The following is a 24119-nucleotide window of genomic DNA, read 5'->3' as shown; positions in this document are numbered from 1 at the left end:
TCAAAAAGGCAGACCAAAAAAAATAAATGCAGAATTCAAGTTATGAGATTTATATCGTTTATACCTGATACCTTACAACAAATAGGAGTAAAGCTCTGCTTATGTAATGAATGTGTGGCTAGAGGTATAGAGAACAAATTAACAATTTTAATTGCATGTGAGCTTGGAAGGAATAGAAGGAAAAGACTGATATAACTGCCCACCTCTCCTTTCCAATCTCTCAGCAGGTTGCCTGCTGTGTCCACAACAGCTTGATGAAATATGTATCAGCTGTCTCCCCTGTTTCTCTGTCATCCCCCTTCCATCCATGGCCAAGCAGAAAATTAGACCAAAGCCAGGTGAAGTTGTCAGTCTCGACAACCAGTCATGCAGTTTTTAAGCACCAGGGGATCTCTTACCTCACTGAGGTATGCCTTTCTAAATAACAATCCCCAGTGATGGCCCGTGAGAGAAATACAGAATGTGGTGGAAACACAGGTCGATGACAGAAAGTACGTGAGTTGTGTGGACTTGACAGTTATTCAGCTAAAAGAAGTAGGTCAATTTTGACATTTTTGTATGTATATGTAACCAATTGTCTTATTTGCCCAAATTACTGTATCTAAAACTTCTGCCATATAATGCAGCAGCTGAGTGACTTTTAGTAATATATGCTATTTTAATACAGTTTGATCTAAACATATTACTTTCAAATAGCTTTTGACCAAACTAGCACTCACAACATTGCTATGTTATCTATGTCCATACTCTGACTTTTTATCTGCTGGTTGACAGAGGTTTAATCTATTTGCACACCTTTGTAATAAACAAAAGGCTGTCAATCATCTTTAAAATGGTTCACATTTGAAATTAAAGTCACTACAATGTCTCTTCTTATAAAAATCTGTTAAAATGATTTACTATTCATCTCTTGCCTCAGTGATTAGGCCCATTTAAGTTCTTTTAATGGGACAATCTCATTGAACTGATTGATATTTAGGGATAAGAAAGTACAGCTCCTAAGGGGCTGGGCTATTCTGGAGATTAAAAAAAAAACAACAACTTGCAATTAAAAATGTCTCAGCTGGATGTGCAGGAAGCAAGAGGAGAAAAAAAGACCATTAATGGAGCCAATTATGAATTAAATAATCAATATTTCTGCTAGCAATTATGAAATTAGCAAAAAGTAATTACTTGGTTGAAAGACATTTAATGGATTGGTATTGACTCTTTGTTATTCATATACTTTCTTAATTCTTGGAAACTCACATTGTATTGTGAGTAAAGAAAAAAATTGGATATGACTTTTTTTCCCACCTGAATGGCAAATATGATTTTCCCACCCTGTATTAGCTCGTAAAGTGATAGTAGCATCAATATGATCAGTATGTTGGAATGTTGAAAACAGCTCGAGGCTATAGATTCAGTCTGCCTCACTCTAGTTCTCCTGCCTGTAGGTTAAGCCTCTGGCATCCCCACTGGAGTGATCCTCAAAGGTACTTTGTGTGTGTGTGTGTGTCTGTGTGTTTGTGTGTGTGCACGTTCATGCAGCCATGTGTTATTAACAAACCTATTCTTATTCAGTCTTTGGGTGTTTGCAGTAATATATATAGTCACAAAATTGGCTACATACTCTATTTCCAGGCGGCCCCTGCCCCTCGATCTGTCAACTCACACACACCCTGTCCTCTGTCAGTCCTCATACATACACTTGTTTTCTGTATACTCTCTTTCTCTCTCTCCTTGCTCTCTCACTTGATCTCTCTCCCTTTCGGCCTGTCTCTGTGTTTCTTCCCCTTTTGTTCTGTCTATCTTCTCTACCTGCCAGCTGCACACACTCACAGGCTCACATAGGGATGGGCAATATCTTAAATATACTTAATGTATAGCTGCTTGTTTTTGAACTTTGCATCCTAACTTCAGGACCTATCCTATTAACTTGGTGCCACTCTCAGTCTGCCTCCTGGGATCTAAAACAAATGCACCTTTCCTGCTATGCCAATGAACTGGGTTGCCGTCATTGAGGCGAGAGTTCAAAGGAAAGATGCATCTTGATTGAAAGGGAAAAACACATTAAAGTAACATCACAGATTAAGTGGTTAGTTATAAGCCCCTAAGTGAGACTAAAGTAATTCTAGAATTGATTTAAACGTTTATTGTGTCACCCTTACATACTTAGCTTGGCAGTAACCACAGCTTCTGACTGGCATCCACGCTGCAAGTTTAGGTAACGTTTTATATTTGAGGGTGATTAAAGGGAGGATGAGACGGAAGAGGGAGAGAAAGTCAGGTTGCTCCATAGAGAAAGTAACCTAAAGACGGCAGATAGAAAAAAGGTTTCGCTCATTTTTGATCATCTATGTTTTTGTTCTAACAGTTCTAAACCAAAAATTAAATAATTTTACTACGCTCTTGACAAGACATTTGTAGTAGTAATGTTGTAAAACCCCAATTTTCAAAGAAATTTAGACGACGTGTAAAACCTAAATAAAAACTGAATGAAACGATTTACAAATCTTATCAACTCATATATTATTCATAATAGAACATAAACAACATATCACATGTTGAAACTGAGACATTTCACCATTTCATTGAAAATATTAGCTCATTTTGAATTTGATGGTAGCAACACATCTCAAAAAAGTTGGAACAGGGTGATGTTCACCATTGTGTAGCATCCCCTCTTCTTTTAACAACTGTCTGTAAATGTCTGGGAAGTGAGGAGACCAGTTGCTGGAGTTTAAGGAGAGGAATGTGCTGAATGTGCTAAAATATGCTGAAAGAGACATTGTGTGGATGAGATGTGTAAGCAGCCCACGCCATAGGCAGTAATACACCCCCACATCATCAGAGATGCAGGCTTCTGAACTGTTTGCTGATAACAAGCTGGATGGTCCATCTCCTCTTTAGTCCGCAGGCCACATGGTTTCCAAAAAGAATTCCAAATTTTGATTATTCTGACCAGAGAACAGTTTTCCATTTTGCCTCAGACCATTTTGAAATGGGCTTTGGCCCAGAGAACACAGCTTTAACTTATATTTGTGGATTGAACAGTCAACTGAGTTCATAGACAGTGATTTCTGGAAGTGTTCCTTAGCCCATGCAGTGATATCAAGTAGAAAATCATTTTTTTCAGTTTTTTATGCAGTGCAGCCTGAGGGCCCGAATATCACATGCATCCAGTTTTGACCTTAGATTTCTCCTGCCTCTCTTGAATCTTTTGATAATATTATATACTGTAGATGGTCCTAACAATTTAACATTGAATAAAAATTTTCTGTATTTGTTACACAATGTTTAGACGCAGTTTGTCACAGATTGTTGAACCTCTGCCTCTCTGAAATGCACCTTTTATACCCAGTCATGTTTCTGACCTACTGACAATTAACCTAATTAGTTGCCAAATTCTCCTCCATTTTTTTTGATTTGCGGCAGTTACTTCACCAGCCTTATGTTGCCCATGTTCCAACTTGTTTGAGATGTGTTGCTGCCATTCATGTGATCATTTAAAGTTGGTTGGAATCGTGAATATACCACATAATGTTGCTGAGGCTGTTAGACCAATTATACTAGTGTGATTGTATACATCGAAGGGATAAATTGAGCATTTATTAAATGCTTTACAGAAGATCGCAAAATACCAACAGATATATTGTTAATCTATTGCTATCTAAAAAATATATTATATAGCCAACATCCTCTTTCATAGTAGGTTAGGTAGCAGTTTTTAATAAACAAATCATACAATCGTATATGACAGATAAAACTCACATTGCATTTAGTCGTGGGGAAGTATTGATGTACCTAATTTCTAAAATCTAATCTGTTATAAATTATAGTTTTGGACATTTCAATTTGCAGTATATGAGAGATTTTTAGACAAACAAGCTGACAGGGGTCTTGCTGCCCTTAAAGAACTAGTTCAGGATCTTTCAAGCATCTTAAATTGTCGTACTGGGATACATGGATTCTGAATCTACCAAAATTACAACATTGATGAAGAAACATTTCACTTGGCAAAGGGATATGATCTTCTGCCTTTTTATTCTTGGTTGCTGAGTGACTCAGAAATTAAGTAAAACCTAATAGTGGTGTGGGACTTTGAATTTTAGAAGGATTTCACATCAAATGACAAATAACATGTATGAATCAGAGTACACAAATGAAAATGGCAGAATAATGGAAATGAATCTAACACAAACACATAACCAGCATCTCAATCTTTCTTAGTCACCATAATATGCACCCAGCTCACAATCTTACTACAAAGCTGAGGAAAAAGCAACAGAGACCATGTATTTCTCTCCACTTACTCCTTGTCAGCTGTTGTTAGTTTGTGATGTTTCAATCTTTGGACTTTTCCTCACAGCACTGTCCTCTTAGAATAAGTCTCCACATACATGTAACAATCTGCAAACAGTCTATGTCCATTTGGATTTTACCCAAGACCGGCTCCTTTCAGGATCTCTCAGGGGACTGTGAAACACTTTCACCCATCACTTTTTTTAAAAACAACATGTATAAAAACAAACACGATCCATATGCAGGACCAAATCCACGTTGCCTGGATGACACACACACACAAATATAATCCAAAGGCAGACTCAGAGTGAGTTTTATCAAATAATTAATGTTCCAGAACCCCCAACTGTAAAAATACTTGAGCTGTTGAATCTGCAGCATACAAATCTGCTTCCAAGTTAACAGCTTTTGAAGGAAACTGGTCTTCTGAACAACGACAAAAAAAGACCCGATTTTAGTGCTCTCATAGCACTCAAAGGGCTATAAGGTAGAAAATAGACCTTTTTTGAAACAATGTAAATTTGCTAAATTCCAATTCTGGCTTATGGCCTGTAAAATTTATTATAAATCTCAGGTGTCCTATGAAGTGCATTGTTTCCACTAAATGAGGGCTATATACAATAGTCCTCATTTCTTACTGTGTAGTTGCATTCCAGGTGAAAACACTGGGAAAGGTTGAAAGAGCCTTTCATATACATAAAATGTTTCTATAAAGTGCAGCTTGAAAGTTCCTGAACCATTATTTTAATGTGTTCACAGTCTACTTTTTAAGAATGTTCACTTTAGCAGTTTGCCTCTGTAGGGTGCAGAAACAAATCACTACTTCTCCAAGCAGATGAATACAGCTTTGTAACAGACATCCACATGTATTATTTTGCAGTAGGTTTTAATTCACATTATTGTAGCGTATCACTTTCCAGTGCTTCTGTGTACTATACAGTAGACATTTATCCATGCAAATGCATTTTTATTACCAAACTATTTGGCAACTTAGTTTTTATTTGACAAAAAAATCTTCTTCTTTTCTGTTCAGTTAATAAAAGAAATCTATGCAATTTAATCAAAATGTAAAAAAGGACACTCCCACTCAGAATCCGTCTGGTGGATCAATGGGTAGAGCAGTGGGTTGGGATACAGAATCCCACCCACCAGGTGTGGCCCACCTGGTGCATCCACCGACATAAAACCCATGCCAAATCAATGAACGGAACACGTTCTGCTATGGCAACCCCTGAAGAGACGAGCTGAAAGCCATTCAGAATCACCCTTTGAATTTGGAAACCACAATGGTAATATGCAATTAAATATGATGTCAGTACTAAATGTCATCGGCCTACCAAGCACCTTGCTCCCATGCAGGATGATGTACAATGCGGAACAGACAGCTGTTGAAGCACCTGAGAAAAGACACTGGACATAAAATTTGTCCCTTGATCAGTCTAGATAATCTTTGGAAGCCCAAACACCATTAGAGGTTTAGAAATTGTTTTTGCTGTAACATGCCTTAGGGGAATGCTTCAGGAAACCGAGTGATGGTTAATAACTACTCATTACCAGACTTAGTACAAGGAAGAGGGCCAACACAGTCAATCAAAATACACTCAAAAGGCGATCTTTTTTTTTTTTTTTTTTTTGCAATGATGAGCAAAATCCAATTTTTAAAATGTAAACTGAAGTCCAAAAGAAATAGAACACTGAACACATATGCACAATGCACAAACACCAAAGTTTCCACTCAGCAGCAACAAATTGCTCTCTCTACCTGAAGGCTACAAAATTCACACTACCATAAGTAGGACCAGAATATCCCATCAACTGTTACTGTGATAGTTAACGAACCACCAAAACTCAGCGAAATCTAGCCTACATAACACCACGATACACACCACTTGACAACCGAAAGCTGGATAATTTACAAAAGTTAGGATCAAGGACACTACACTTATACCCAACAAAATGAGCAACAACTTTAACTCACCTAAGTCAACAAATCTCTCAATAGAATAGTGCATAATTTAGAAAGCGACCCCCGGGACCTGCCTATTTACACTAAAGCCTACATATCTTCTGAGGCATGCTAGGCTTGTGTTGGCTTTAAAAGCATACATTCAGTAAACCATAGCCATGCAGCCAAGGCCTTGAAATGCTTACCCTGAACGGAGAAATATGTCTCCACCCAGGATTACCTCAAAAACAAAAAAGGCAAAGAAACAAATGAGTAAATTAATGGAAGGACCAGTTACTCAGTCCCGCTGGTTTACTCCCTAACTACCCAGGGATGGGGGAAAAAAGCAAAATCCTCTCAGAAGGTGCACTTACCAAATTAGCAGCACATTTAGTGGAAAACCAAACAGCCAATGTGAAACAGCACACCACAGAACAACCAAAAAAATGCAACACGTTGCGACCCCAGGTCGAGGTCAGCAACATAGACAAGCCAGACCAACGCAATCCAGCCAACAATCTTTATTACAACAAAGACAAACAAAGAATTTAAAAAAAAACACGGTGACTTCCAACATGGCTGCTGTTGCTGGTTGCCAGATGAGTGAGAGGGAGGGACTTGGCAGAACTTTTAAATGTCAGCCTCTAGGTGTCAGGCACCTCATGAAAATTGGGGGATGAGTCAGTCCAGTACACCTGCAAGACTCCTGACTCTCAATGCAGTTTTAATACATAACACCATAGACCAGAACGAAAACCACTTACCCTTTGCTTTGTTGACAACTGTAGGATACAGAGGAGGGTGGCGAGCATGTTAGTTTTAAAAGTACTTGGTCATAACATAAAATAGCTACAAATTTGAGTTTTGAAATGATGACTCGTGTGTGTGCGTAAAATGTAAAAGCAATTCATGCAGTAGCTGCTGAGATAGATGTGGACCAAAGCATGGTGGAAAGTTTTATTTCGGTTGTGTCACTTTTTTTACAACAGCAATTCTCATTGTATGATGGATCCTTAAATATGAGAGAACAAATTTACTTCAGTGTGGGGAAAGTTTCAGTTGTTAACATAGACAAGCGTGATTCATAATGTGTCTCATTTCATTACATACTTGTTTGACCTTTTATAAGATAAAGCCACAAAAATAAAGAGTGAGTACAGATACTGTTGAAGGGATAAAGGTATTTTATGTTTTGCAGTGGATGACTACATGTAGACATGTGATCTTTTGGCCAGAGAATATTGTCTACATAAACAGTCTTCAGATTTACAGCCATTGGCGTGAACGTGCATGTTGGATTCAGTTGTGTGGATGGTGCTGCCTATGTACAGTAATATCTGGGAGAAAAGCTTATTGGCTGTTTGTTATTCAGGTGTGGAAGCATCAGGTATTTGATTGATATCTAAAAATAAAAAATAAATCCAACAGCCAACAGTTGCTGCCGACATGTCTTCAGCTTTCAAACAAATATATCTATCACGACCACAGAAAGGAAAATAATTGCTTTCTAATTAAGTCTATATATTTAATATGATTATGATGATGATATGACTATGTTTTGATAAGCTGAATAAAAACTGACTACAAAGCTTTTACTTTGGTGAAGAAGTCTGTAAAAAAAAAAATCTTTACATTTAGAATATCATTTACATTATCAGCTTGCCAACAAGCTCCGATTTTTCTAGAAGTCAGAAACGGGTTAAATTGGGCCGGAGCCGACCGGAGCTGAGCTCCATCAGAGTGTGATGTGGATCAGCTTCATCTTTCTCTCTTTTATAGCACTGGCAACTGTCACAGTAATGTATTTAACATTTAACTTTTACGCACATTGTTTCAGTAATACTAATAAAACAAATGTAGATGAGCCTCAGCGGGGTCAATAACAGTTTTCAAGAGACTCAGATTGTATACACCTTACTTATTTAGCGTAGCAGTGCTAATTCAAAGCTATATGCAACTACAGCTAGTTGTATATCATGAGACCACAAGTCAATGCGTTCTAGTCTGCCCAGCACTCCCTCCCTGCCCCATTGTAAGCTGCTTTACTCTGCACAGCCCTTCAGGTAGTTGTCATTATGGAATTTCTACAACTTTTGGCTGGCAACACAAGCTCCTCTGACCAATCATAATGCAGCTTGAAACGTTCAACATGGTCGGAACTTTGTGAGTACAGATGCTTACATGTGAGTCTGCCGTGCATAGTTAAAATATGTAAAATCATGTTTATGCTAGACAAGTTTAGAAAGGCATTAAAATATCTCAGACTGATACATGTCGTTAGTGTTTTACTTAGGTTTCAGCACTGTTGTCAACAACATTTGCAAAAGAGGGCATTACTGCAAGCATGCATTTCATCTCATCCCCAGAGAAGGAAACATTTTGTATATACTCATTTATTTATCCCATGGGAAAATTGTAGTTGGAAAAGTGTACTGTAGGTCCTACACTCCAAGCACATGTGTGTTTTAACACGGGGATGTGCATTTTAATTAACTCAATACAAAATTAAAATGTTATCTGCTACTGGCAGTTTATTTGAATAGCTCTGTATATTTGCAGTGTTGTGTTATTGTCTCATATGACGTCACAATATTTTTAGATAGATTTAATTTGACATCACATCCACAGCCCAGTGTGTATTATCATCTAAAGAAATAGCCCTTATTAAAACTGTCAACAGTGTGGTATGTAGAAAACCACCATCCATGGCCAACTCTGACTCTCATTGGATGATACCGTGATAGTGGAATGTTTATTCACACCACAAATACCATCGCTTGCCCTTCAGATTGAGGGGGGCCCATCAACAGAGCCTGTCTAAAGACCTAGAAAGTCTATGGCATGCCCTGCCTGAGCTTCATCCCTGGAGGATGCAGAAATTGAATAAAGCGAGAGACGTTGGGGAGAGAGAGTGCCATGTCCTACTTAAGTAGGTGGATTACAGAGGAGAGTAAAGAGAAACCCTCTGATGATTCCTCATGTTTATTTCATGACACAGTTTACCAGTTCATAATCTCTACTCCGGTATTACCACCACAACATTTTGTCTATGCTGCCTTCTGTTTCTTTCCTAAAGTTGCCAAAATATTGTATAGTTGACCTCTTAAGCTGCAGGTTAAAAGCACTATGAAAATTTGATATCAATCGGTCTTTGGCTTGTTGTTGCTTCTGTACTTTTCCGATATCTGTCTTCATCTCTGTTCTTTCTCCTACCTCCTGTCTAAATTTCTTCCTATCGATTTATTTCTCCTTGTTTCACCAGCCCTCTCACTCTTGTTCCTTTTTTCTCAGTATCTCATTGAGCCTCCTCACGTCTTGCCCTTGGTTTGTTATGTAAGCACCACTCTTCTCCTTTTATCTCTCTTGAGCTCATTGTTTCCTATTGCCATGGCAATCATCTCTAGACCTCATGGTAATGAGTTTCACATCTCCAGAAAATATAACTATTCTCCAAGATTATTCCACTGTTCATGAATGATACAATTTACACTGATTGTTGACATATCCCAGGATAGGTTGTCTTCATTGCTGTACTATCCATGCTCTCAGCTGCTCAAAGCTTTCTGCATAATTTTTACATTTTATACTGCCATGAGCATTGGGTTTAAGAGGATGTGCTTGCACAAGTGCTTTGATGTCAACTACTGGGTTGGATCTTTGCCTGAAAAAAAATAATGTATCCCCATTGCTCTTACTTTCCACTTCCTTCAACATCAATACCCGTCATAAAACTGCATGTAGTGTGAGGTTTAGGGTTTTACTTTGAGCTAATCTCTCTTGGTGTTCAAAAGCTGAAGGCCCACTGACTCCATGCTGCTGACTCTCGCTCCTCTGTTTTCCAGCAGCTTGTTGCCATGGTTACCTCAGCTCAGTGGCAGGCCAATGCAGCAGCAGCAGCCTAATGTATGATACAGCCTACTTTGCTAAACACTAGTGCTTTTGTGTCGCTGTCATAAGCACCTCCCTGATGCCTTCTGCTCACCGATCTAACTGTCACTGGGCTTTGTGGACCTGCCTCAGAGCTACAGGTCATTTCTGGTGGACAACATGGTGAAAATGACAGATGTGAATTTGTTTGGCTAAGGAGATGTGTGCATGCTGTTTTAATTTTTATAAAGAGGCACATAGACTAGAGGAGAAAAATGCCCACCCTTATATCTCTGCTTGACTTCATCAAAAACATGCCCTCAGCCAAGAAAGAGTGCATTTGAGCATTTATGGCTTGTAAGAGGTCTGTATATTTATGCTTAAAATTTATGCCATAAGGGGATAATGACCTGGTGGATTTGTCCTTGGAGGGATGAATAGAAGAACTCAGGAGTAAAGAGAGTAAGGAGGTGGAAATGGAGGAGAATATGCAGGGGATAGAACAGCAACAAGAGAGAGAAAGAAAAAAAGTGATACCTGTACAGAGTAGGAGATGATACAGTGGATAAAAGCAGCTTGTTTAGGCCAGAGTTAGATGTTGCAGACTCTGGGAAATATTGAGCAAACAGTAATTCATCATAAATGTATTAGAAGAACCTTTATTGTCATTGAGCACATATACATATTACAATGAAATTCTTAAACCATCCCCCTGAGGAGAACAGTAGGGAGCCACAGGGGGGCAACCAGAGAGCTAGTGCTGAATGTCTCACTCAGGGGACACAGCTAGAGGGTAGGCTGGGATTTGATCCCACTGACTTTTGCAGTGCCATCCTGCTGCTTTACCCATTGAGCTACCAGGCGACTTATTATACTTATATTATGATGATTCTTTGAGTGTTCTTAGGTGTTTTCGAGTCTGAGACCTTGGTCCTCAGACAATATTGAAGTATTAGTTAGTAACAAGTAAGAATGAATTTATGTTTTATTTTCTATGGTATTTGCTGTGTAACTAGATTGTGATATCCTTAGAAAGTATAAATCAGAGTTAACCCACGTATACAGTATTTCTGTCTGTATTTTTAGATTTGAGTTATTATTCTAAAAATTGTGATTTTTTTTTCTTAAGCAAATTTCAGGTATGAGGGAGTAAAGATTTAAAGTACCTTAATCACCTCCATGAGCTGTGTATCAAAGCTCTGATTGCTGACGGTGTTGGTGAAATCAGTGGACCAGACTGTAGTAAACAATTTGCCTTTCTTTTTAGAACGCTGGCAAGCACATGTCCTTTTTCTTCTTGTCTTTGCTTCCTGTCTCTAAATCAATGTCCCCTCAACTTGCACCATAGCTTGAAAACCTCTATTTTAGACGAACAGTAAAAAGTCTTACAAACCTTTCTGTGACAAAACTGCACTCATTTCTTCCTGGGGGGAAAAACAGAGAGACTGTGTCGTTCCTCTGCCTTTTCTGTTATTTATAAGTGTGAGATGCTCAAACTGCAGAATGCTGCTTGGCTTGATGTTTCAGTATACACTATACATTTCTGAGAAAATGTTTGAAACACTTTGTACAATTTTGCTGCAAATATATATTGTAAACATAAATATTATATTGCAAAAGAAATTGATTAAATTAAAAAATTATATTAGTTTTATACTACTCTGTGCTTAACCATATTTGAAAAAATGAGCCCGTGGGGTTTTTAAAGTCATTGGGATGGATGGAGAGGTAAAAATAAATAGGCAAATCTTGTAGAATGAAAAAAAAACAAAAATCATAATATCTCCATCTCACCTCAGGCTCATTGTCATCTCTAACAGTTCCATGTAATATTAACATGTCAGAGCAGAGGAGCAGAGGCTGTCACACTGCCTGTAATAATCGCCTATGGTTAGGACTTGCTATGGGAGCACTCTGAGAATATTCCTTTCACTCAGTGGCTTATATTGAAAGCCAGGTGGACCTCAGACCTTCTAGTCCCTCCCCCCATATGGCAATATCTGATTTGGTTTGTGTCACAATGACAACAGCTACAATATTTCTCTTCTGCTCAAGCTCCACAATGAGAAATCATTGCCATGGTAATATAATAAACATCTTTAATCAGAGAGAAACACTAACACCAATGTAGTCTGAGGTTATAATGTAGCCAGTTGATACAGAATTTTGAATGTTTAAATTAACAAAATAAGCAGAGATAATATTTCCAAATCTTGTTGGGCTTTTTTCATGTTGTAGCACAGTGTAGAGGATATTTTTCATTTTATTCGGTACTCTGTTGGTAGGCGAGAGAAAGACACATCATATCCGCCCACTGTCTATTGCAGTACAACAGCACAGCTTTGTTCATTTCCCAGCTCAGCAAGTCACACAGTCACCTCCAGTGTGATTTAAAATGAATTTCCCCAAGCATTAGACACGGCTTTCTCTATTGCAGGGTAACAAAACACAAAAAGAAAACCTAATGAATTGGATAGAGCACATGTTCAATAGGAGAGATATAAAGGCAGAGTGAAGCCTCTCAGTCGTGATTAAAATAAGCCATTGTCTATAGAGTGATCACCTATGAACTGTGGAAAACATGAAAGGTCACAGATAAACTACAGGAAAATTATCTTGGCTCAGTGAATACCAAACTTTCAGTTTAGGGCAAAACCAGAGCAGGACGTTGTTGGCTCCTTTGAGCATTCAACCAAAATCACCCAGGAACCATACTGAGCAGGCAGCTCAGATCAAACCAGAAACAATCCTATTGTTATCTCAGCTATTCAGCTATTGAGCTCCACCAGGTGTGAGCTGACCTCGGAGTAATTTCCTACTTAATTACACTGCAGGCCGCCATTTATGAAGCATAATGACGTTATCTCCCTCGGCTCTGTGCTGTTGAGACACGAAGGCAAACTCATATCGATCAAGCCAAAGTATTATACTGTTCAACACTTATTATTAGGATTATGTCTCCAGAGCCATTTAAAATGAACCTGACCAAAACAAAAATAAAGGTGCCCGGTTTTTGAAATGTCAGAGAACACATGAATCAAATTGAAAACCCTTTCCATTTCACCCTGCTCAGTGAAGTAAGACTTTCTGCTTGCTTCCAGGCTTGTTTTTTCATGATTAAAGGATTGTATCATTTAGTCCATTAAACAACAATTTCAGCAAAAGCCCCTCAAAGGTATTGGAATACAGAAGCTGCATCCCAACGAAGGAATGAGGAAATTCAAGAATAAGATATTTTCACGCAGCCCTAAAACATAACTCACCACAATATCTTGTGTTGTGCATATAATATTGCTAACTGAACATGGTAATATTTTTTTTAAAAAGCATTTAACAAACACCATTTCCCGTAAACCTTACGTCATCACAGTTTAAATGAACAGTTTGGCAGTTCTAGCTAAATATGCTGAGTGTGCTTTCTTGCTGCAAGTAAAATTTCAATCTCACTCTCATATTTGTATGGAACATAATATTTCTAGCTAGACCCTGCAGCTTGTTATTATAGCTTAGCATCCAGGCAGTGCGGTGCAAAACTCTGCCTCTGCTTACTTTAAAATAGCATATAAGGAGATGCAAACTTAACCCTAACATAATAATAATGCTCCCTCAGCTAGTACAATTTGTCCTTTATCATCAGGAAAAAAAAAGTTATAGTTAAATAATGAAAACGATACTATTGCAAGAGATTGCATTCCCCTTGATAAATTAATAAAAACTTCATTTTTGATAAAGAAACATTCTTACAAGAAGAAACATTCTCTAGTTGAATATGCAGTAAACATTAGGTCACTAAAATAAATATTTGTTTTACTCATTTGCCTTCAAAACTTAGGGGATGCAAACTTTAGCACCCAAGTCTAATACAGTGGGGTACAAGTACCTCAAGTACAGTACTTGTGTAAATTTACTTAGTTACCATATCTGTTCTTGTGGACTCACAAGAAGCACAATTGATGGAAAGAATCCTAGGGGAAACACTAAAATCCATTACCCTATTTCTTGCACTCAGACATACAGTAGGTCTATATTAGTAGAAACCAATATAAAGCATGACAGTACCTAATCTTAAAGTGTAGTTATTCTGAGCTGGCTGGCTTCTTAGACAGTGTGTAGAAAAAGTGAAGAACGTGTCCTGGGAAATTCTCGTGCCCTATGGCTACACCACTCTAAATTAATTACTTGAGTAAATATCCAGTGAATGAACTGATAAGCCAAATTGGCTTGACTTGAATTCACAGAGTCAACAGTGATGATTTTGACTCAGCTTCTCTGTGAAGACAAACTATATCTTTGTGCTGTTAGGTGAGGGGATGTGGTGTGTAAAATAATAATCTGATGAGTGCACTTTGTCCCAGAGCTGTGAAAAAAAAAACAGAAATCACAGTATTTAGATGTACTAGTGCCTTTAGAGTGCCTATCTCTACCTATTCCTCTTTCCTCTGTCTCTCTTTTGGCCTGCGTTAAGAAGCATAGAGGGCGCCATGACAACAGCTTTATTAATCACATCAATCATCTGTAGCATCACAGCGACCAAAGGGAGCTCTAATCGCTTCTCACTGAGCTGACTATTTCTTACCTGAGAGGCTCATTGCAGTCTGCATTAACGTGACGTTTGTGTGTGTATGTGTGTGTGGGTGGAAATGAGATTGTCTGTCAGTGTATTCTTGGTATGTAGTGAGGTCACATGGGGAAAAAAGTGGTTTTCTTAAACTTGTTTGTAACAATTGCCCTCAAAACTTTGTTATCCGACTTTCTTATGAGAGAGAGGTTTCTGCCGATTTCCTTGATACCATCTCTACAACATTACCCAGCTATACTCCTCGGCAGCTTCCTCTGCCTCTTGCTGTATCAGTTTTTTGTGTAAATAAAATATACATTTTCCAGGAGAATTTTTGAGTTTGAGCTGCTGGTAGGTTTGTAGGCATTTATAGCCAAGCTAACCTTCTGGTTTTAGTTATTGTAAAGTAGGCGGATAGGCCTAATGTTTGTTTGTAGGATCACCATATTGGTCAGACACTTGGTTGGTCAGCTGACCTCCTTCCAGAGAATGAATCCATTGCTAAATACTAAAATGAGTGATGCAGAGCTCCTTAGATAGCTGCCGTAGAAACTCGTAGTGTTGTTTAATCACTTTATATAAGAAAATGTAACATATATGCAATATTTCATCTATACTTGGTCATGTCTTATTATCTACCTTTGCCCTACAGCACAGCCTGGGGCTTTGGCATTAAGGCAAAGAGCAAGGTAATCAGTCTTTAGTCTATGTGAGTGGTCATCAAATATAAATCACAGAGTCTAAAAATCACAGATGAAATGAGATGATTAATAAGATAAAGCCTCTTTCACAGATGAACTTCTAAGACTATTTTGGAGAATCAGGTCGGGATATTCCCCGTAGTTGCTCTTTCACACATGCAGCTTACATCAGGAGATGATGTATGCTGATGTACGCTCCCCCCACCTTCTCACTTGTGAGGTAATACTCTGTTTAATCTGGACAATGAGTGGTGCATGGGTAGAGTGTGTAGGGGGCAAGAGATGACGCATAATGAACGCTGTGGAAATCCCAGTGTTTTCTTTATAGTGTTTTCTTTTTATTTAATTGCTTCACAATTTCAGTGTCTGCCCATGACAGATGTTCACGAATTTGTTATCTTCTTCATACACAGGTCGGGTGTACGGGCTATAGACGTCATCAACACCCCCAATCACAACAGTGAATTCTCCATGCATTACATTGCAACCACACATTACATTACAACACAAGTTGGAGGCCTCAGTTTTTTCTTTTAGGAGCAAAACTTAATGAGCCAAATGTGCTCATTTTGATTGACAACTTGATTGTGCTCACCGGGTTCCTTTCTGGCCAATTTAAGCTTTTTGTGGGGGGTGCCGAATTGCTTTGTCATTTACTGTCATCTTCTAGCTGAATCATCGGTGAGACTGATATTTTTATGAAATATCTACATAACACCTTCTCTGCTTTTTGAACATAATTTCTTCTGTGCCATTTCAACTTTTCATCTTAAACACAAGCCAGTCCACAGACAAACCTGGTGCTCAATCACACTCCTAAAGTTCCTATTTTACAGTATTGGGGAACATTTGCATAATAATATGTGTTTGTGATGGTGTGGTTTATTGGCAAGCATACTATGCCTCATTAATTAAGCATAACATGATAGGCATCCCTCACATCATGTACAATTTCAGCAGAGCAGGCAGATGGCTCATGATTTCTTAATGGAGAGAAATACTTAGCATGAGATGCTGGCTGTTTTGACAGATCAATGGTAGTGAGGAGGTGAAGTTCAGTGTATTGCTGTGCATGTGCATTGTTTTTCAGAGGGAGCTGTTTGTCAGGATGCCACACCCCTTGGTGTTTATTAAAAAGTAAAGCCTTCACATGAGACTTCAAAGTCAGGAGAGTTAGCTTCCTGTGAATAATAAAAAGAGATTGCCTTGTCAGAATTAATGCCCGAAGGAGTCTAACTTAGTCAGATGAAAAATGAGTATGAAAAGAAAAACTCTTTTTGCGTAATCGGTGGAAGACATCTCTTTGTTTCTGTGCTCAAAGGCTCTGATCACAGTTCTGCTGGCTGGCAGAGAGGCTAAGGGCAAAGCCAAGGCTGTGGGCAAAGCTCCATCAGATAGCTAGTGCTGGCCAGGGTACTGGCACAGTCTCAACACGTGTCTCTGAGTCTCATGGAGAAAAGAGGCCTTCTACAGCCTTGTATGCATAAATACAGCACGCAACATGCACACACGCACACACACACACACACACACACACAAATATGTTTGTATGGTTTCATTCATACTAATGTTCTTGGACACTTTTCCCACAACATTAAAATGTGACATATGACATATCCATAACCACTATTCCAAGCTGGATTTACAGGTTCTTTAATTGCACAAACCAATGAAAAATCACATAATTCATTGCTTCTTAAAAGTTTTGGGAAGACTTGTCCTTATAACCAATCAAATATGCCATGTTTGTAATGAAGTGTAGATTTTCAAAGAAACAATTCTGACTGTAAGCCCCCAAAACCAAGACTACCTTCACAACTTCCCTGCCCGAGCCCTAGCCATCTTCAACAAGAGCACAAAAAGCTGTAATACACAGCTCTTCTGTACAGCTTCTCTTTACCCTGTCCAGGCAGACTCAATGTTATCTACATGTTGCTCCTTGCTCAGTTGCACTTTTATCATATCAATATTCACACACACCACTACTAAAAAGGATATTTGTCCTTGAAAGTTCTGAGTCATGTAGGTTTGGTTATTGGAAGGTTGAATCATGTCAAGTGGATTTTTTGATACATGATTGGAAAAGAGCTATTCATCCAAGCCCCTTCTTCATTCTGTGGGAACGTTGGCTCGGGGACCATGTCATATCCTCCAGAGTAGGCCTTGTTACTCACCTGGCCTGAACAAGCTCATTAGGTGGATTACAGGGGTGGTGAGGCGGAGTCATGGGGATGTAATGTTTACGTATCTAAACGCCCTCAATTTCCTTTGCTTCTGAATTGTAAGTGAACCACTACATACCTGTTCATCTCAAATCCACTAATGCACTGAGACAGAGACTCGTCCCCCTCAAAGTCTAAACACCTAAACACGAGAAAAGTGGATAGTGTATGGAGTCCAGTGCAGTGAGCGTTCAAAGCTCTACGCTGGAGAAACCAGCCTTAACACAAAGGATGGCCCAGCACAGGAGAAGCAACACCTGAAAGATCAACATGTTCTCATCCCACAGTGTCACCTCTCTCTGCACTGCCCTCAGCCAACACACTACACAGCTCTCTCACCTCCCCATCACCCAACCTCCATGACAATGTCCCCCCGCTGTGACTCACCTCGTTCTGCCCTTCACAGAAGCTCAGGTGTGGGGGGAGCTCAGAAGGACCAAGGCAAGGAAGGCTGCAGGACCAGACGGTATCAGCTCCATCCCCTTAAGGCCTGTGCAGACCAGCTGTGTGGTATAACGCTGCACATGTTTGGTCTGAGCCTGAAGCTGGGGAAAGTGCCACAGCTGTGGAAGACATCCATTTTGGCACCAGTACGAAAGACATCTTGCCCAGACCAGTGGTGCTGACATCTGATGAAGATGCTGGAGAGGCTGGTGCTTAAAAATCTCCGTCCTCTGGTAAGACCATCAACAGCCCACTTCAGTTAGCATACCAGCCAGGCTTCGGAGTTGAAAATGCTGTCATCTTCCTCCTGAACAGGGCGCTCTCTCATCTGGAAAAGGCTGGGAGCTCAGTGAGAATCATGCTTTTTGACTTCTGTAATGTTTTCAATACTATGAAGCCTGCACTTCTGAGGGATAAGATGCAGCACATGGGGGTGGAAAAACACAACACCTCCTGGATACTGGATTACCTCACAAATCGACCACAGTAAGTGAGGGCTTGTGACTGCGAGTCGGACATGGTTGTCTGCAACACAGGGGCCCCACAGGGTAAGCTTCTGGATCTGTTCCTCTTCACCATCTACACTGCAGACTTTATGTTCAGCCCAGAAACTTGTCACCTGCAGAAGTTCTGTGATGACTCAGCGACTGTTGGTCTGATCGCAGATGATGATGACAAACAGTACAGAGAACTGATCCAGGACTTTGTGGACTGGTGTGGACAAATTTTACCCCATGACACAGTGACATCTCTGAGCATCTCCTTTAGTGACAGACGGTTACATCCTAAGTGCCTGAAGGATTGATATCATAGGTCTTTTCTCCCTGCTGCTCTCACAACTTCACAGCCAGAGCTGCTCCAAGTGAACCAATTCTCACTATAATATACATTCCTACTACTGACTGTAACACCCATCAACCCTAGTGCAATGGTTTGTTTGTTTGTTGATTCCATATTTATTTGATTTATTCAGACTTTTTGCTTTTTAATCCTGTACAACAATTCTTGCTGTACATTTGCAAATATTTTTCTGCTGTTGTGGGATGAATAAGGATTTATCTTATCTTACCAACAAATATCCTGTTATCTGTTCTCTTATCATACTGATGCCACAGGTACCCTTTGGCATTACTATTGGACGCTCCAGGAGCGCCACTGTTTGACACCCTGGGAACAACTGCGTCCGGTATTGACCCTGCAGGTAGACTTTGGCATCAGCATTGGACGCGCCAGCAGCGTCACCTTTTGATGCCACATTCATGTACACACAAAAAAAGCATTAGCGTTTGGAAAAACTACTTCAGAGTAACATTACATTAAGAAACACCAACAGTTAGACACAAAAATTTCAGGGTACAGCTAAGCTAGAAGAAACATGACATTAAAACAAAATGCTACTGACAGTGACAACAGCACACATGTACTTCCTTACTATAAGGTTACTGTAACCACGTGCGCAGTGTTGGTAAACAATTATCAATAAAGCGCACAAGAGTTGACCTCGATCTCCTCTGGAGAAGTTCTGTGGCTTGTTGTATGGCAGAGTTGCTGTATTGGATTGCATTAGCTTGTGCAGATGTACCTAATAAAGTGGCCAGTAAGTGAATGTTCACATGGAGAATCCTTCTCTCAGCAAAGTAGGAGCCCTCTGACACAATCTGTCTCACCTTTTCCATGCTACCCTTTCATCCATCCCCAGGAAGATTAAAGCCACTTCACACATCCACCCAGGAGGCCACACCTCATCACATCCTGATGACTTCGCCCTGTTCTCACCTCTCCTATCATGCACCTAACCATTGGGGAACTGCGTTTACATCCAGTTAAGAAACCTGGTTACAGAAAATCTGCGTAAACATGCAGCAAAAAAGTAACCTGATTTGCCCTCCACCTCTGAATTACATTGGAAGTCTGGCACACAAGTTTTAACTGTATTGTGACAGAAAACGCTGCTTTCTGACTTCTCTCTCTTTCTCTCTCTCTCTCTCTCTCTCTCTCTCTCTCTCTCTCTCTCTCTCTCTCTGCATGTGCCTGTGTGTGTGTGTTCATGTCGCAGCAGAGCGACAGCACAGGCAAAGAGAAAGGAAAGACACATGCAGCTGATCCTCAACAATCTAAAATTTTAAAATCCAGGTTGGAAAGACTTATTTAGACTTCCAAGAGGTACTTTGTGTTAATTCCATTTTCTGTCGGACCTTAGGTGGACCGTGTTTTTGAAATGAGGCCGCATCACCCCGTTAATTTGTTACCAATCTCTAATTTCATTCATTCTTTCACTCAGCTTCGTGCAGTTTAGTGTCTGCAGAATTGGGGTATGCATATGCGCCGTTGGAGAAAGCCGATTAAAAACCTGGTTACCTGTATACATACACGGCAAAGAAATTGGCACTCTCTGACAAAAACCTACCCAGTAAAACCAGGTTTCCCTAATCCCCTACCACGATTTCGGAAACTAGCTTTCCCATTTACATGCTTTCTAATGCTGAAGTATACTGCCCAGCACAAGCATTCTACAGTGTCTGGCTGCTGAAGCTGTAAATTATATCACACTTTTCAAGTTCTACAGTTACTACAACATTAAATGAAATTGGAAGAGAAACACCTATTTGTTGTGCTTCAATTCTATTCTCTGGTTGCCTACGTTACGTACTATAGGGTCACTGCTTGTGGATCAAATGAAGTTTGATTGCTACCCACACCTCATTGCATCAAGGGAGTCTCTGGGGTTGAAATACACAGACTTAGATACATATACACCTTATCACTACCGGGTTTTATACTACAGAGAATTGAAAGTTGTTTTTCTCTTGTTAGTCTTATTTAAATAAGATGAAAAGAAATAACACGATGCTGTTTTCTCGTGCTTAAATGGTCTGACACAAAAAGGCTTTTATCATTTCACTAGCTCATTTGCATAACCTGTTAATGAGGCACACGGTAGACTTGTATGAAATGTATGTTTTACGTGAATGGGGTTTAATCTTCTCTTGCTCTTCTTCTCTTTTCCCACTTTAACAACTCCAATTACAGCCTTATCTTTTTTTCTTTGATGCAATTTGTCACCGTCTTCCCCCTGTGGGGGAAACAGGTGCTAGAACACTGTTCGGCGTAGCTCCCTTGGACACGTTAATGAAGGTCACTGGGCCACTCAACACTTGTGGCTGCTTCTACTGGTCTCTTACCCAACTGATACCCTCATCCCTCCACCTCAACCTCTCAGATAGGCCTCCTTTAGGGCACTGTTGTGACTCCCCTGCCTTATATTATCCTATCAGGTTAATTTGAGCCGCAGCCACCGAGGAAGTTCTTAACTTGATGCTAATAAGCTAAGACACTATGAAATGAATGAGACATTTTTATTTTAGTCTTTTAAATTCCATTTCACTGGGTTGAAATCTCGACAGCAGGCCAGGTCCAAAGTGCAACCCTGAACCTGACTAATAAAAAACTTTTTAAATGGATTTTTGAATTAATTAAAAATGTATAATAGAGAGACATCACAAATGGAGAGATATGCCCATCTGTATATTGCAAACACTGACAGGAAAAGCACAAATCATACTAAGTAGAAGTGTATTGTTAATTTATTTAATTTAGAGATGAATCTGTTGAAAACACTGCTCAAAGTAAACTGTTCTTAGCACTGAGGAGAGTTACATCAGAATTTCATCTTATTCAGAATGTGGTTAGCAAATCTATGTCAAAGTCATCTAAAACCTAAACTTTCACTTGTCTAAAATATGCAGACTCAAGGATTGTAGCGAATACCCTTATAGCGAATACTGAAAACCTAAAATTTTTTCTGTAATGTTGTTGACTTAACAGCCTTTCCATTCTCTAGAAATGTATAATCACACATAAAAATGACTTAGTTACATTTAAGAGATGTTAGAGGAAACAAAAGCTAATCAACAATCTTTTTGTCGTTGTTATGGATGAATAGTAGCCCCCACAGCCTTATTATTAGAAACACTTTTTTCTAACCGTGTAATTTGGTTTTCATGGCTTCTATATCTTTACAAATGATTGATAATTATTTTTTGGAAACCTGACAGTATACACATCCACACACTTCACAGTAATCAGATTATCCTTGTTCTTTTGCAGTTGCTTGGATATGGCAGATTCGCTTCGATCCCCTAATTTGTACAATGCAGATTCAAATGGACTACTACTAAGTTATTATTTAGGGATCATTACACTACATTCTCTCCAACTCTAATATATTGTGACTTGATTAAGGAAAAAGAACTCCTTGAAATCCTGAGACGCTCTGCATTCCCATTATTCCTACTAAACTACTGCCTTGCCAATAAAAAAAAAAAATCACCACCTGGATTTAACTAAGCAAATAGGTAAGAGCTTTCTAATTGATAATTGTTGCCGTGATTAATATGTCTCAGCTGTCAATATGTTATCCAACCCTCACTGATGCAATGAGTAGCTGACTACATTAATATACTGAATGGCCAGGTGTTTCGATCGATGGATTTTTTTCTTCCCTGATGGCACAGCCATACCTCAAAACGATAATGCCAGGATTCATCCCGCTAAGATTGTATAAGAGTGATTCAGGGAGCATGAGACATCATTTTTACACTTGTATTTGCCACGTTAGCCCTGTTAGGAATCTTTGGGATGTGCTGGAGAATATTTTACACAGTGGTCTGACTGTCCCATCATCAATACAAGGTCTCTACTTAATGCAGCTGTGAAAAGAAATGAATGTTGTGACATTGCATAAGCTCATTGAAACAATGCAATGGGGAATGCATGCCTTAATCAAAGCTAGAGGCTCTGTGATGTGTAATTTCTTTTCTTTTACCCAGGCAGTGTATGTTTCACTCAAGAATTTGAGACAGAGATTTGTAAGGTATTAACACAGGCTCGACCCTTTCCTTATATCATGTCACCTCAGGGGAGAGAGGGTTCGATGAGGTGTGTTTCATTTAGCTGCAGTGACAGCTCTGGATTCATGTACTCTTTAAGGATTTTCTAAAAGACAACAGAAGTCTTCAAAAGCCTGAAGCTAAGGGATGATAGGTGGGCTTGTAACTCTACTTCACTCTCTCTAACAAAGATTTTAGTTTACGAGAGACAAAGAGAATGTGATATCTTATTTCTTGACAGCAAACCTGATTATACATCACTAGGGAATGTTACTCCTACTGTGCTGCCACCAAGAGCAAAACTGCTCATCATGCTGTATCCTCATTTTTAATTTTCACCAATGTTTCACGTCTTTTGTCGGAGTGGCTTTGGGTGCTCCCAGGTGCGGCTCCGCATGGAGACAGTCTGGCACATGGCATCATTTCAAGATAAGAAAGATGAGAAGAGAGAAGAAATACATTAGCTAAACAAATAAATAGTGCATTACAGCCTCCAGGAGGCATTCTGAGTTATACACAGAGGCAGTAACAGGCAGTCCCTAAACATCAATTTATGCGCACATAAACGCATCGAAAACCAACCTGTGACCGTCCTGACCCAGTATATCCAATGAGTGTGTGTGAATGTGGAATGGGGGATGGTATTTAAGTCACTGATGATGATTTATTACTTTAGTGATAAGAGGAAGAGGATATGACGACTATTTACTAGGTCAGTCTTCACATACGTTATGTGCAGAATAGTGAGGCTAGACCACTCTAAAGACTCCCTGATTACTAATCAGATTTGATGGATTGTCTGGCATTACTGTTATTTCTTAGCATTATGATGTCTCCCTGCTGTGTGTGTTATCTTTTGACTGCTGCATGAATTTCTTATGATGTGTCTTTACAAAATGCTGAAAAGAACATCCTCTGGTCAGATAATCAGTACTACGATAAGCATGGACTCATTTGAGCAATTTTATCACGACTTCACTCCTTTTGATACATAAACTCATGCATTTACATTTAATAGTCACTTTCGCACTGTTAACTGCATGTTTGATGTGGAATGAGAGACCTCAGTGCCTGAGCCTGCTGCCTCAGGCCACCAGAATATCATACGCAAAATAGCAAGTGCGCATCATAAAGACTCGGTGTCCCCAATATAGGTGAGGATAAAATGTTCATTAGCCTTGTATTGGACCAATTAACTACTCTGAACTA

This window comes from Channa argus, chromosome 10, assembly GCF_033026475.1.
Source record: "Channa argus isolate prfri chromosome 10, Channa argus male v1.0, whole genome shotgun sequence".
NCBI classification, from domain to species: Eukaryota; Metazoa; Chordata; class Actinopteri; order Anabantiformes; family Channidae; genus Channa; species Channa argus.
This window is presented reverse-complemented; position numbering follows the sequence as displayed.